General features: G+C 41.9%; 1 protein-coding gene and 1 pseudogene across 1 annotated transcript in view; one reads left to right on the top strand and one right to left on the bottom strand.

The window, feature by feature from the left end:
* The window catches only part of LOC127687999 (HEAT repeat-containing protein 5B-like), a 257,762-nt gene that overhangs the window by 181,103 nt on the left and 60,786 nt on the right, over positions 1 to 15,873 (bottom strand).
* On the top strand, positions 1,433 to 14,585 carry LOC127687749 (lysine-rich coiled-coil protein 1-like; annotated as a pseudogene).

Below are 15,873 nucleotides of genomic sequence, written 5' to 3'. Positions count from 1 at the left end.
TATTTCTTTATCTTTTTATAATCACAACATCTGGAATAAGCCCAGGACAGTTCCTCTAACCCAGGCTACACAGGCATTCTTACAGACTCATCCTGTCATTCTGAGAGAACACAGTATAGTCCCTCTGAAAGCAGACACAGTCATTCTGAGAAGATGCACAGAAGTCTCTCTGAGAGGAACCAGCACTGTCACTATGAGAGACCCTGTCACAGTCCCCAGGGAGAGGCTCAAGCATCGTTCCCCTAATGTCCCCCTAACGATCTTGGCTAAAGAGGTCATGTCTTCCAGGGAAAATACCGAAAATCCAGAGGTGTGGAAGCATGAAGTTAGTGGATAAGGAGAGATCTGCCCCTGTTAAGTGTATTTCTGCTCAGCCACTGCCTGCACCCTCAGCACTGAAAGAGCTATCTGGGAGGGAAGGGGAAGAGAATGGGTCTGTAATTTAAGATCAATAAAGAAAAGTGCGATTTGAACCCCATTAGCATCTGTAAGACCACTTTTGGGATGGGTGAGACCTGCTGTGCAAATGCAGGTTCAGAGGACCTTCAGACTCCTCCCATTTGCTCCAACCCTCTCTTCCAGTCAGCCTCCCTTCTCTCCTGTAGCGATGGGGGCGGGGCCTCAATGGAAGCTGAAGATGAGTCCATGTGACTCCTTTTCCTCTGCAGCCCCCTCTGAAGTCACTAGGCAGAAGTGGATGTTCAGAGCAGGGCTAGTAGTTGCCGAGACCACATCCGGGAGAGGCGAGCAGAGCGGAAGTGGCTTTAATCTGGCCAGAGCCCTTGGGTGAAATTGTTAGGCGTGGAGGGGGAGTGATGTCTTCCAGACTCGGTGCAGTCAACGCTGCAAGTTTCTTGGTGTGACCATTATACTTTGGAGATAGAACTGTCGAGCCGAGAACACACGGTTCTTTGCCTTTGTCTTGAATTCATAGTTGGTTTTATTCAGAGCCCAGTAGGCCCCACCCTTTTATATCAGATCCACGTACTTACTCCCCCCACCCATTTTATTTTTATTGCCTATTCCTCGTATCCTCGGACTCAGTTCCTCGACATATTGTAATTATTCATAATCCTTCAGCATCCCTAGTGCCTCCCGTTGCTGTATAATATATTACATATGTGCATATTTTTCCGTCTTTTCTTTTCGAGCCTCCATCTAGGATAGGGTTTTGAGAATGGGTAATGATGAAAGCTCTGATATTGTCAACCCGTCTGTACAATGTAGACAGCTTCACATCTAGGCACAGGGGGATTCATCTCTTTGGGGATGAGGTACAAAGGTCCCTGGCACTCACTCATGTGCTTGCAATTTGCTAGACCCGGGACCCACATCCAGTAAGCAGCAGAGGAGCACCAGGATCCTGGGAGCTAAGAAGTAAGTCAGGCTTTCTGAGGACATCTTTGTAATTGTGTAGACAGTGCTGCTAACGATGTCTGTGTCTGTACTGTGCAGCGTCACAGCCACCAGACAGGTATGGCTTTGGGGCACTTGAGATGTGGCTACAGAAGAATAGAATGACAAATTCTATTTCATTTTAATGGACTGAAACTTCAATAGCCATCTATAGGTAGCGCCTACTGGATTGGACAGTGCAGATATCAGCCTAGTGTGGGGGAAAGAAAACCTACCTTGCAATAAAACTACAGTCTAATAAAAATGAGTGTGTTTCAGTTAGTGGTATCCCCCTGCATGTCCTCTGCCCCCACATCAAATATGTGCTCATAATTAATTTGATGGACTCTGGGAGGGAAATAAAAATTCCTATGAGCAGTCTTTCTATTTCCAAGCTACTTGGTTGCATCACTGATTCATTATTTTGTGTAATGAATGTGCTAAGTTTCTCCATGGGTGATACAAGAGAAAAGATTTTATTAACTTGGACCTCCCTGGTGAGTTCATTCACTTAGATAACACTTAGGAAATGTCTTCTCTGTACTGGCTGTGTTGGGCTCCCAGGCATGAAAACAGCTGTTGGTTTCAACAGATGAGGTGGGAAAACATGGCAAAACAATCCAGGGTAATAGGAATAAAACTATTTTTTAAAGTAGGGCTTCACTATCTGGGAATTCCCTGTGACACTTAGGTTGGCCTGTAACTTGTAGTCCTCATGCATCTGTCTCCTGAGTGCTGGGATCACAGGCCTGTGCCATCACACACTTATTTCTGTTTGAGACAGGGTTTCACTATGTAGCCCAGGCTGACCAGGAGCTGACTATATAGCCCAGGCTGGACTTTAACTTATGCAGTCTCTGCCCAAAGCCTTCCCAGTGCAGAGTTCACAGGCATGCTTTACGCTTTTAATCTGTGCTCTGCTAGTAAACACGTTTATAGTGGAATTTAATACCATTTTTTGGGAATACTTTTCAGTGTTACCAGAATAGTCCACTCATAGACAGAAGCTGGAAGGTCTTTGAATAATAGCCAGTAAGGAGTCCCAGCTTCCTGTCCCAAACAGAACAGTATTGGAACTGATGAAAGAAGTTTAAAATAACTAGTTGTGTATCCTTGGCATGGAGGATGATTGCAGGTAGAGGGTATTGCAGGGTGTCTTTGAGAGGAGTTAGCAAGAACCAGGTCTTTTTTGGCATACTAACATGTTGCAATTGTCATTATCCTGGAGGGAAAAGTTCACCTTTGAAGACATGGATTGAAAGAAGTGTGAAAGTATTTTTGTGTTTCTTCTTAGGGCCTTCTACCTGATGACCCATATTCTCCTATATTTTTAAGGGACTTATTTATGGCCTTGAAGTCCTCTATCAGCATCATGAGATGTGATTTTTGCCAGGAGCTATTCTCACAGGGATCTCAAAAAACCCCTACTCTCAGCCATTTCCAGCTTGCTTTCTCTAGGCTGCTTTTAGCAGGAAATGGACCAGTTTAAAGATTAGCCAAGTAAGCTAGATGGTTAGTAGGTACAGAGCTCACCCGAGTGGGCTCAAACAAATGAAGCTCACCTGTGGTTGTTACCATAGCAACTCCTTTCCACCTCACCTCCTCATGATCAAAATATGATGCCAAGTTCCTACTGCACCTGCCAAATCTTAGCTGAGACCCTGAGAGACAATTCTGAGAAACTGTTCCTGAGATATGATGCTAGCCTCCTGAGGTTGTTCCTCAAATACAATGACTTTCCCCCTTCACCCCTCCCCACACCTGCTTGCTTGCCTTTATAATGCCTTGTGTGAAAATTAAAGATTGACAGCTTGATCAGATTCAGACTTGCTCTCTAGTTCTTTTGTGTCTGTCTTCTCTCTTGCCATTCCCCTAGGTGGATCCAGGACTCTGGTGACTGTCCCATGGGCTGGGACAGATTTTAAACCCAGCTCTTGCTTTTCTGATGTGTTGCAGTATTCAGGATTTGCTGTTGTGGGAGAACTGGGTTCTGATGGTGCCATATTGCCTTGGTTTCTGTTGGTAATGATGTTCCATTTAACTTTTGCAATTTAGTTATCTCTGATGTTAGCTGTCAGGGGACAGAAGATGCTGGAGATGATGTGGAGAAAGAGGAACACTCCTCCATTGCTGGTGGAATTGCAAACTGGTAAAAGCACTCTGGAAATCAATTTGGTAGTTCATCAAAAGTTAGACATAGTACTACCTGAAGACCCAGATATACTACTCCTGGGCATATACCCAGAACATGTTCCAACATATAATAAGAACACATGCTTCACTCTGTTCATAGCAGCCTATTTATAATAGCCAGAAGCTGGAAAGAACCCAGATGTCCTTCAACAGAGTAATGGACACAGAAAATGTCTACAGAATGGAGTACTATTCAGCTATTAAAAACAAGGAATTTATGAAATTCTTAGGCAAATGGATGGAAATAGAAAGTGTCATCCTGAGTGAGGTAACCCAATCACAAAAGTATGTACACATAGTATGCAGTCACTGATAAGTTGATGTTAGTCCAAAAATCTCAAAATAAACAAGTTACAATTCACAGACCACAGGAAGCTCAAGAAGAACGAGAACTGAAGTGGGGGTGCTTTGGTTCGTCTGAGAAAAGGAACCTAATACTCACAGGAGCAATAATGGAGACAAAGTGTAGAGCAGGGATAGAAGGAAAGGCCACCCAGAGAGTGTTCTACCTGGTAAACACCAAACCCCAAAAGTACTATGGATGACAAGTGCATACTGAAAGGAGCCTGCTCTGGTTGCCTTTCGGAGGGGCCCTGCCAGAGCCTTACAGATACAGAGGCTAATACTAGCAGCCAACCATTGGACTGAGCATGGGGTTCACAATGGAGGAGTTGAAGGGTAGACTGGAGGAGCTGAAGGGGTTAACAACCCCATGGGAAGAACGATGATGTCAGCCATCCAGATGCCTCAGGGCTCCCAGGGACTAAGCCATCAACTAAGGGGTGCACATGGTTCCTGCTAAAATAGTGGCAGAGGAATGCCTTGTTTGGCATCAGTGGGAGGAGAGGTCCTTGGTCCTGTGAAGGCTCAATAGAGACCCCAGTGTGGGGAAATCAATTGGGGGTTGTGGGAGTGGGTTGGGTGGAGGAGCATATTCTGGGAGGCAGGGGGTAAGAGCAGGGATTGGGAGTTTCCGGGAGGGGAGAAATGGGGAAGGGGGAAACCTGCAAGGACTATAACATTTGAAATGTAAATAAAGAATATATTCAATTAATAAAAGAAAAAAAAAGAACTGAAGTAGGGGTGTTTTGATTCCTCTGAGAAGGGGAACCAAATACTCACAGGAGCAATAATGGAGACAAAGTGTGGGACAGAAACTGAAGGAAAGGCCACCCAGAGAATGCCCTACCTGGGCATTCATCCTATAAACAGGAACCAAACCCCTGCACTATTATGGTCGACAAGAAGTGTATGCTAAAAGGAGCCTGCTATGGTTGTCTCCAGAGGGGATCTGCCAGAGCCTTACAGATACAGAGGCAGATGCTAGCAGCCAACCATTGGTCTGGGCATGGGGTCTTCAATGGAGGACTTGGAGGGGAGAACTGGAGGAGATGAAGGGGTTTGTAGCCCTATGGGAAGAACAATGATGTTGGCCACCCAGACACCCCAGGTCTCCCAGGGACTAAACAATCAAGTGGTACACATGGTTAGAGCCAAAAGTGTAGCAGAGGAATGCCTTGTCCGGCATCAGTGGGAAGAGAGGTCCTGGTCCTGTGAAGGCTCAATAGATGCCCCAATATAGAGAAATCGAGGGGTGTTGTAAGCTAGGAGTAGAGGGTGGAGGGGCATATACTTGGAGGCAGGGGGTGGGTGAAGGGGTTGGGGATTTTCTGGGACAGGAGAAACCGAGAAAGGTTCTAGCATTTGCAATGTAAATGAAGAATATATTGTTTTATCTTTTTAAATTGAATGTGTTCTTATAACATTTTTTATTTAAAAAAATGAAAGAAAGAAGCTTGAAAACTGGTACTAAGAATATTATACTCAAACCTAAGGAGGAAAGTGAAATGTGGCCTATAATCGTAACTGAATCACAGGTGCATATGATGAGAGGAGGTGAGAGTTAAGGGGGAGGGGAAACAGGGTGTCCACAGGTTTCTGTCTTAGATGAAGAAAACAAGATATTCCATGATAAAACCAAATTTACACAGTATCTGTCCACAAATCCAGCCCTACAATGGATAATAGATGGAAACACAAATGCCAACACACAGAGGGAAACTACACCCTAGAAAAAGCAAGAAAGTAATCTTCTTCCAACAAACCCAAATGAAGAGCTGCACACAAACATAAAAAATAACATCAAAAATAACAGGAAGCAACAATCACTAATCCTTAATATCTCTTAACCTCAATGGACTCCACATATTCTAACAGAAATATTTTTCATGTAAATCTTCAATTCTATCAGAAAAGGTTTGTAATTCCTCTTTCAATTTATATAGTAAATATTGGTGTTTTTCAGTGGTCTTAGGATATGTAAGTTTAGAACCACTGGGCTATAGGCTCTTGAAAATTCTTAATCTGGGCTGGAGAGATGGCTCAGCGGTTAAAAGTACTAACTGCTCTTCCAGAGGTCCAGAGTTCAATTTCTAGCAACCATATGGTGGCTTACAACCATCTATAATGGGATTCAATGCCGTCTTCTGGTGTGTCTGAAGACAGCAACAGTGTACTCACATATATAAGATAAATACATCATTAAAAATTTCTTAATCCAAAAAGAGTTGAACATAAGCTAACCTCATCTATAATTAAAAGCTGAGATTTGCTACCCCAATGATTAATTATAAAGTCACTAATCATGATAAACATTACATCATACAGGAGCACTTATTATAATATCATTTAGTATCATTTATTTATTTTAAAGATTATTTATCTTATGTATATGAATACATTGTAACTGTCTTCCCCAGAAGAGGGAATCAGATCTTCTTACAGATGTCTGTGAGCCATGATATGGTTGCTGGGCATTGAACTCATGACCTCTAGAAGAGCAGTCTGTGCTCTTAATCGCTGGGCCATCTCTCCAGCCTTACTGTCATTTTTAACACATAAAACTACCTTGGGTTGATAGATTATACAACATACTTAAGTGTTTATTGGTGAGTCTTTAAAACTAAGGTAGTAGCCTAGGTGAAACTGTTTTTTTTTTTTTTCCTTCTAGATTCATTGTATGATTTCCCCTTTCCCAGTTTCCCCCTCCGCATAAGTACAATAAGCCCTCTTACCTCTGCCCATCCCCCAACCACCCTCCTCCCATTATTCTGTACTGGTAATCCCCTACAATGCTGCATCAAGCCTTTCCAAGACCAGGGCCCTCTTCTTCCTTCTTGGAAATCATTTGATATGTGAGTTATGTATTGGGTATTCAGAGCTCCTGGGCTAATATCCACTTATCAGTGACTGCATTCCATTTGTGTTCTTTTGTGAATGAGTTACCTCACTTAGGATGATATTTTTCATTTCCAACCATTTGCCTAAGAATTTCATGAATTCATTCTTTTTAATTGCTGAGTAGTATTCCATCGTGTAAATATACCAATTTTTTTGTATCCATTCCTCCATTGAGGGACATCTGGGTTCTTTCCAGCTTCTGGCTATTATAAATAAGGCTGCTATGAACACAGTGGAGCATGTGTCCTTATTGCATGCCGGGGAATCTGGGTATATGCCCAGGAGTGGTATAGCAGGGTCCTCAGGAAGTGTCCTGTCCAGTTTTCTTAGAAATTGCCAGACTGATTTCCAGAGTGGTTGTATCAGCTTGCAATCCCACCAGCAGTGGAGGAGTGTTCCTCTTTCTCCACATTCTCACCAATACCTGCTGTCTCCTGCGTTTTTAATCTTAGCCATTCTGACTGGTATGAGGTGAAATCTCGGGGTTGTTTTGATTTGCATTACCCTAATGACTGATGATGTTTAACATTTCTTAAGCTGCTTCTCAGCCATTCAAAGTTCTTCAGGTGAAAATTCTTGGATTAGCTCTGTACCCCATTTTTAATAGAGTTGTTTGGCTCTCTGGAGTCTAACTTCTTGAGTTCTTTGTATATATTGGATATTAGCCCTCTGTCGATGTAGGGTTGGTGAAGATCTTTTCCCAATTTGTTGGTTGCCATTTTGTCCTTTTGAGACTGTTCTTGCTTTACAGAAACTTTGTAGTTTTATGAGGTCCCATTTGTCAATTCTTGATCTTAGAGCATAAGCTGTTGGTTGTGTGTTCAGGAAATTTTCCCCTGTACCCATGTGCTCAAGGCTCTTCCCCAATTTCTTTTCTATTAGTTTAGGTGTGTCTGGTTTTATGTGGAGGTACTTGATCAATTTGGAGTTGAGCTTAGTACAAGGAGATAAGAATTTTCGATTTGCATTCTTCTGCATGCTGACCTCCAGTTGGACCAGCAACATTTGTTGAAAAGGCTATATTTTTCCACTGGATGGTTTTAGCTCCTTTGTCAAAGATCAAGTGACCATAGGTGTGTGGGTTCATGTCCGGGTCTTCAGTTCTATTCCATTGGTCTACCTGCCTGTCACTATACCAATACCATGAAGTTTTTAACACGATTGCTCTGTAGTACTGCTTGAGGTCAGGGATACTGATTCCCACAGAAGAGATTTTTACTGTTGAGAATAGTTTTAGCTATCCTCGTTTTTTTGTTATTCCATGAATTTGAGGATTGCTCTTTCTAACTCTATGAAGAACTGAGTTGGGATTTTGATGGGGATTGCATTGAATCAGTACGTTATTTTTGGCAAGATAGCCATTTTTACTATATTAATTCTGCCAATCCACGAGCATGGAAGATTTTTCTATTTTCTGAGGTCTTATTTGATTTCTTTCTTCACATACCTGAAGTTTCTGTCATATAGATCTTTCGTTTGTTTGGTAGAGTCATACCAAGATACTTTATAATGTTGTGGGTATTGTGAAGGGTGTCATTTCCCTAGTTTCTTTCTCAGCATGCTTATCCTTTGAATATAGGAAGTCTATTGACTTACTTGAATTGATTTTATAACCAGCCAGTTTGATGAAGTTTATCAGCTGTAGGAGTTCTCTGGTGGAGTTTTTTGTGCCATCTGGTTATCTCTGGTGTTAGTTAGTCCTATTGTCATTGGCTGGTGCTTGAACCTCCTGTGAGCCTATAAGACTATTTCGGCACCACTGGATGACTGTTTCCACTGGCACAGATTGCTGATGGGCTGCCCTACTCTTGGTGCTGTTGGAGCCCTGGTGTGTCTTTTCCCACACAATGTTATATTTAAGTTGTCTCTGTGTACCTGGCATTGCCTGTCTGGTCCCTCCAGGAGCAAAGATGGCAGATGCTGCAGGAAGCATTTCCTAGTGCAGATCACTCTGCAGGGCAAACGACCCAGGACAGGGCTGGCGCACAGATGGATCGCAGAGCTGCCCAGGCCCTGAGGACACGCAGAAGCCTGGTGGGCTATGTCCCAAGCAATGTTAAACTCGGCATATCTCCGTGTACGTGGTGTTGCCTCTCTGGTCCATCCAGGAGCAAAGATGGCAGACGCCGAAGTGAGACTCTTAACCCTCTTGACTTCATCTACCGTGTTAATCATGCTGACCCTGTGAACTATGGATTTTCCCCATGCTTATGCATATTCATGAGACAGAACATGGAGATTTCTAAGGAAGTCCTGTGTTGGTAATAAAGAACTCTCTACAAGACTTTTCTAACAGGAATTCCCTGGGATTTGTCTCTTAATGGCCACTGTCTCTATTAAACAGAGATGGCTCTTATTGTGTGGAATGCTGAGTTTCACCTCTAGAGGTCTGTCAATTCCTATTATTAAGGTGTAACTGACATATAGTAGATGCGTTTGCTTCATGTGCACACTGTTCAATGTTGACATAAGAACAAATCTGTAAAACTAACACCACAATGACACACATTTCTATCTATAAACCCAATTTTTGTTGTTGTTTTTGTTTTTCTAAACAGAGATTTTAGTGTGTGTATTTGTGTGTGTGTGTGTGTGTGTGTGTGTGTGTGTGTGTGTATCTGGCTATCCTGGAGCTAACTCCGTAGACCAGGCTGGCCTCAAACTCAGAAAGCTCAAGAGATCCACCTTCCTTTACCTTCTGAGTGGTAGGGCTAAACGAATGCATTGCCACCACCACCTGACTCATCCCAATAATTTTTTTTTTACATTCTTAACTTTTACTGTTTAGTAATAGTATTCTAGTTGTAAAAAATAATGAGTTTCTAGAGGGCATTTCCATCTGTGTAGATAATATTCCCTCACCATATTCAGACTCCCAGCCCTCACTTATCCTGCCCTCCCTATCCTCATAATGGAACAAAGTTCACTAAGTGCATTAGCTGATACAGATTCCATATTATTTAACCTTTAAGTAAATATTACTTGTCAAGTTTTGGTGTAGCAGCAAAGAATACCCTCAAGTATCTGATGAAAACTATTCAAACTCTCCTTGACTGCCCCTCCCCCAAATACTTGTCTTTTTGTTTTGTTTTGTTTTAATTAGATAATTTCTTTTTTTATATTTCAAATGTTGTCCCCTTTCCTGGTTTCCCCTCTGAAAACACCCTATCCCATTCTCCCTCCCCTGCTCAACAACCCACCCATTCCTGCTTCCCTGTCTTTGCATTCCCTTACACTGGGGCTTTGAGCCTTCTCAGGACCAAGGACCTCTCCTCCCTTTGATGTCCAACAAGGCCATCCTCTGCAACACATGTAGCTGGAGCCATGCCCCCCCCCCCATGTGTACTCTATGGTTGGTGGTTTAGACCTGGGAGCTCTGGGAAAACTGGTTGGTTCATATTATTTTTTTTTATTCGATATAATTTATTTACATTTCAAATGATTTCCCTTTTCTAGCCCCCCAACTCCCTGAAAGTCCCGTAAGCCCCTTTCTCTTCCCCTGTCCTCCCACCCACCCCTTCCCACTTCCCCGTTCTGGTTTTGCCGAATACTGTTTCACTGAGTCTTTCCAGAACCAGGGGCCACTCCTCCTTTCTTCTTGTACCTCATTTGATGTGTGGATTATGTTTTGGGTATTCCAGTTTTCTAGGTTAATATCCTCTTATTAGTGAGTGCATACCATGATTCACCTTTTGAGTCTGGGTTACCTCACTTAGTATGATATTCTCTCACTTAGTATGATTACCTCACTTAGTATGATATTTATCCTCCTATGGGGCCACAAGCTCCTTCAGCTCCATGGGTCCTTTCTCTAGATCCTCCATTGGGGACCCTGTGCTCAGTCCAGTGGTTGTCTGAATGCTGGGCGGTTTTTCATTTGGGGAATTTCAGTAAAACTGTGAAATTACTGTGTCAATCTTGTATAGACAGGTGTTTTCATTTCACTTGGTAGACAACTAAAATAGCATTTAAATCCTGTGTTGATTAGGTCACTTCCCATCATTATGTTTAATTGTTTTATTTAAAATTTTTATTTTCATACCACGTATTTGGATTCTAGTATTCCCCACCCCCCCTACACACACACAACTCCTCCTAGGTCCTCCCAACCTCTCTACCCACCCAACTCCATGTTCTTCATGTAATGTCCCTCTGTTGTTTGTTTATGGTAAGGCTAATAGGCTTTTTTTAAAAAGTGAGTTAATTTTGTACCTAGCTAGTGTGCTGAAAATGTTTATCATCTGTAGAGCTTTCTGGTGGAATTTTTAGGGTCACTGGCATATACTATCATATCCTCTGCAAGTAAAGATACTTTGACTTCTTCCCTCTCAGTTTGTACCCCTTGATCTCCTTTAGTTGTCTTATTGCTCCATTAAGACCCCAAGCACTATATTGACTAGGTATGGACAACCTTTTCTTGTTCCTGATTTTTGTGGAATTCTTTGAGTTTTCCTCTATTTAAGTTGACACTGGCTATGGGCTTGCTGCCTTTATTATGCTGAGCTCTGTCCCTTGTATTCCTATTCTCTCAGAGACTTTTATCATGAAAGGTGGTGGATTTTACCAAAAAGACATTTCCTGCATCTGATGAGATTATCATGTCATTTTGCCTCAGTTTATTTCTATGGTGGATTACCTTGACAGATTTTTTTTTTCCATGACAGGTTTTGTTTTCTGTATTTCCCTACTGGCCTGGAACTCACTCTGTAGACCAGGCTGGCCAGGAACTCAGAAATCTGCCTACCTCTGCCTCCCAAGTACTGTGATGAAAGTAATGCGTCACCATGGCACTGCTCATTGACAGATTTTTTTTTTATGTTGAACCATCCCTGTATCTCTGGGATGATGCCTGCTTGATTGTGGTGGATGATCATTTTGATGTTGGTTCATTCTTGAATTTGGTTTCCATTGAATATTTTTGCATGCATGTATATAACGGAAATGAACTGTAATTCTCTTTGTATTTTACGTATTTATGTGGCTTGTATATCAGGATAAATGTGGCCTTGTAAAATGAATTGGGCACTGTTCCTTCTATTTCTGTTTTGTGGAATAATTTGAGGAGTTTTGGCATTAACTCTTTTTTAAAACTCTCTTAGAATTGTGCACTAAAAGATTAAGTCCTGGGCTTCTTTTAGCTGGAGATCTTTTTAATTACTGCTTCTATTTCATTACGTGTTATAGGTCTGTTTAAATTACTTATCTGATCTGGATTGAACTTTGGTACGTTGTAGGTATTGAGAATATTATCTATTTCTTGCAGTTTTTTCTTTGTTTGGTTGGGGTTTTTTGTGGTTTTTTGAGAGAGTGTTTTTGTCTGTGTAGCCCTGACTGTCCTGGAACTCACCCTTTAGACCAGGCTAGCCTCGAACTCTGATCTTGAGGACTGGGATTAATGGTGTGAGCCATCACTGCCTACCTGGAGTATGGGTTTTTAAAGTATGGAGATGAAACTGGGAGACATGGACTTGAAGATTTGTAGGCAGAAGTGAGGATCTGCATCAGCCAGAGTAACCTACATGTTCCAGGGAATGCCTGTTGCGAGTTGGGGACTGGAATAAAGCAATGAACTGGAGGAGAGGGAACTTAGGAGGAGAAGATCTGTATGATCAACTGGAGATGGAGTCAGTGGAGGGGTAGAGGGAGGCTGCAACAGATGGTTGCTACAGAGCTGGGGGTAAGACTGAGGGATTGGTTTTTGAAGAGCCAAGGAAGAGGTGAGGATCTGCAGTTAACCTACCACCTCCCCTGGTTGCAGTGCCTTTGTAAAAATATTAACTTGTGTTTCTTCTTTGTGTGTGTGTTGAATAAGTGCAGGGGCATGCAACTGTGTGTGTGTGCCTATGGAAGCTAAAGGCCCAAGTAGGTGCCCTCCTCTAATTTTTGAGAGAAGGTCTCTCCCTGAGCCTGGAGCTCACTAATGTTCAGACTGATCAGTGAGCTCCTGGGATATACTTGACTCCTTCCATTTTCCCAGTGCTAGAGTAATAGACCATTTTTTTTCATTTTTTTTTTATTGAGTATCTTCTTCATTTACATTGCCAATGGTAAAACCTTTCCCACTTTCCCCCCTCCCAAAAGACCCCTCTCCAAAGATTCCCAAACCTCGTCCCACCCTCTGCCTCCATGTATATGCCCCTCTACCCGACACTCTCTCCCCTCCAACACCCCCACCCTACACTGGCTTTTATGTGTGATGTGGGAGTTGAACTCTGGTCCTCATGCTTGCATAGCAACCACTTTATCCACTAAGCCAGCTTTAAGACTACATCTAGGCTTCATGATTTTAAGGATACTATTTAAGAAAGCTCTGCATCCCGCGATTGCTGAGATTTCTCTTTCATCTAATTTATATTTTGTTTTGTTTTTTGTTGTCATTGTTTTGTTTGTTCATTTGTTTTGAGATGGGATCTGGCCAGGAGCTTGCTATGTATACCAGGTTACCCTCAAACTTGTAGAGGTCAAACTCAGGGTCTTCTGCATGCTAATCAAGCCCTGGGCTATATTCTTAACCAAGGTTGTTGCTGGAAATAATAAAAACATTTGCCCTGCAAGCTCTCTGAGGAGGTGCTCTCCCCAACTGTCCTGCACCAGCAGGCCACAGTCCCACTCTGGTATTGGCACTGGTGGTTACAACATCATTGTCCCAGTAGGGTCCTATGAGTTCCTCTCAATTCCATGCAAATCCCACACATACCCCGGGTCACCAGCTCTCAATACCCAAATTACCAGGTAGAACAGGACTCTTTTGATTAATTACTCTGCCAAGATATATAGATATTAGAAACACTATTACAAGATGCCAATCCAGTAATAACAGAGCCAATTAATTATACTACAAGTTTTATCCTAACTTCTAACCTTTAGATAATCTAACATGTGATTCCATGTTGGTGCTCCGACCTACATAGGGCCTCACCACACAGGTCCATTCTTCTCCTCTAATATTCCTTGCTCTGCCCCCTTTTATCTTGTCCAATCACAGACCCTCTCTGCCCTGATGTAGCCTCATAGAAAAGTTCCTGAAAGATTGAAGATTATAAAACTTGAAGATTATATTAAAGTACAGAAAGCCAGAGGCTTAGAACCAAAGATTTGTTTCAGAAGGATGAGAGGGGAGTATTTGGAAAGCTGTGGGTACAGAGAAGAGTTTGATTCCTGGCCCAGATATAAAATGTTTGATCAAAGACTCCCGTCTGGAACCAAACATTCCCACCCAAGATCATGCAGTAGTTCACAGACAGAAGACTGGGTACCTCAGTGGTTACCAGCTCATGACAAGATAAGACTAAACTCTCTGTGCTACTGTCGGTTTACCAGGGATGGCTTCACAGAAAAACCAATCACCTTGAACCTTAGTTAGCAAGAATACAATTGTGGCTCATATAGTGTAGAATCTGTAGTTCACAAGCATCTCTGCTCAGGTCACACTACCATCGACCCTCAAGTCAGTCATAGACAAATGCACCAGAAGAGGAAAAGACATGTAAAAGAGGGCAGAGAAAGGCAGGAAGAACTGCCCAAACACGAGACAAAATGGAGTTCTGAGGAAATAGATTTAATCAAACATAGGAGCATCCAAAGAAAGAAAACAAAGGCAGAAACAGAAACCTTACAAGATGGTACAGAAAATCTTAAGACTCAAAAAGAGAAATAAAAATGAGATGTATCATCTAAGAAAGAGGACCGTAAGCATAGGAAGGAAACCAAGGACAGAGGAGTAGATGCTTTGGGACCAGTCTCTCCTTGGATTTTGAAGATCTCTAGATCTCCTCAGGCTCAAGTGAAATACCAGTCAAGAGCTTGCTTTCATTTGCATTCATATTCATCTCACTTGCATGCGTGGACATAGGTTACAACTTCTGACAGAGTAAGAATGAAGTACTTAGTGGGCTTGCTTCCCACATGGAGATTACTTTTGTATTTTCTAAAAGATTAATAATTTTTCTTACATATGGTAGAATTTCCCTTTAACAGAGTGGCTCTGTTAAAAATTGACCAAATTGCGGTGGTAGTGGAATTATTTTCCCTTGGGAGATCATTTATTTAAAATTGGAGGATTGACTGATGGCTTTTGTGGAATCTATTTCTTGGTTGGGTTTCTTTTAGTTTTGAGTCACATATTTTTATGCTCATTGGCTTTCTGTATGAAGCAACTTAGATTTCCCTTTTTTAGATCTAACTTGCAATATATTTTCTGGGTTGGAAAGTGAAATAACATAATAATTTTTTCTGACATACAGTTTGAAAATTTTCAGAGACTCACGCAAAATCAGTTTATATTCTGAAAATGTTTATAATAAAGTATTTTTACTTCTGGGAAAAATAGTTTCCCTCTAAGTACTGGAGAGATTGCTCAGAGGTTAATAGCACTGGCTGCTCTTCCAGGGGTCCTAAGTTCAATTACCAACAACCACATGGTGGTTCATAACCATCTAGAATGACAGCTGGTGCCTTCTCTGGTCTGCAGGTATATATGTAATCAGAATACTGAATACATTATAAATAAATAAAAAAACCCTTTTCCCTCCTAGTTTGTGCATTGAATTGTTTTTCCTTCTTTGGTTAAGTTTGCTTCTCTTGTTAAGACATCTTTCACTGAATCCTTATGTCCATGACTTTGAGTCCTCCTGAAGGGAGCAGGGAAGTAGAGCTTCCTGTTCCCTCCAGGTGCCTTCTTAATTGTCTCACACCCTAGGGTAAGTGCATCTCTGTTGCTCACTGTACAATGTCTCCAGTGTCCTTAATGGATTCATTTTCATATGTGTATTATTTAGGAGCAGGTTATTAAATTACTAACTATTTGAACATTTTTGTGTTTTGTTTTAGAATATCTTTTTGTTTTGTTTTGTTTTGTTTTGCTTTGCTTTGCTTTGTTCTGTTGAGACATGGTTTCTTTGTGTAACAGCCCCGACTGTCCTGGATTCACTTGTACAACACGCTGGCCTCAAGAGATGCACTTGCCTCTGTCTCCAGAGCACTGGGATTAACATGCCAGTCTTGTTTAGAATAAATTATTACTGTTAATTTCTAACTTGATTCTGA

This window comes from Apodemus sylvaticus, chromosome 6, assembly GCF_947179515.1.
Source record: "Apodemus sylvaticus chromosome 6, mApoSyl1.1, whole genome shotgun sequence".
In the NCBI taxonomy this organism is placed as follows: Eukaryota; Metazoa; Chordata; class Mammalia; order Rodentia; family Muridae; genus Apodemus; species Apodemus sylvaticus.
This window is presented reverse-complemented; position numbering and strand designations above follow the sequence as displayed.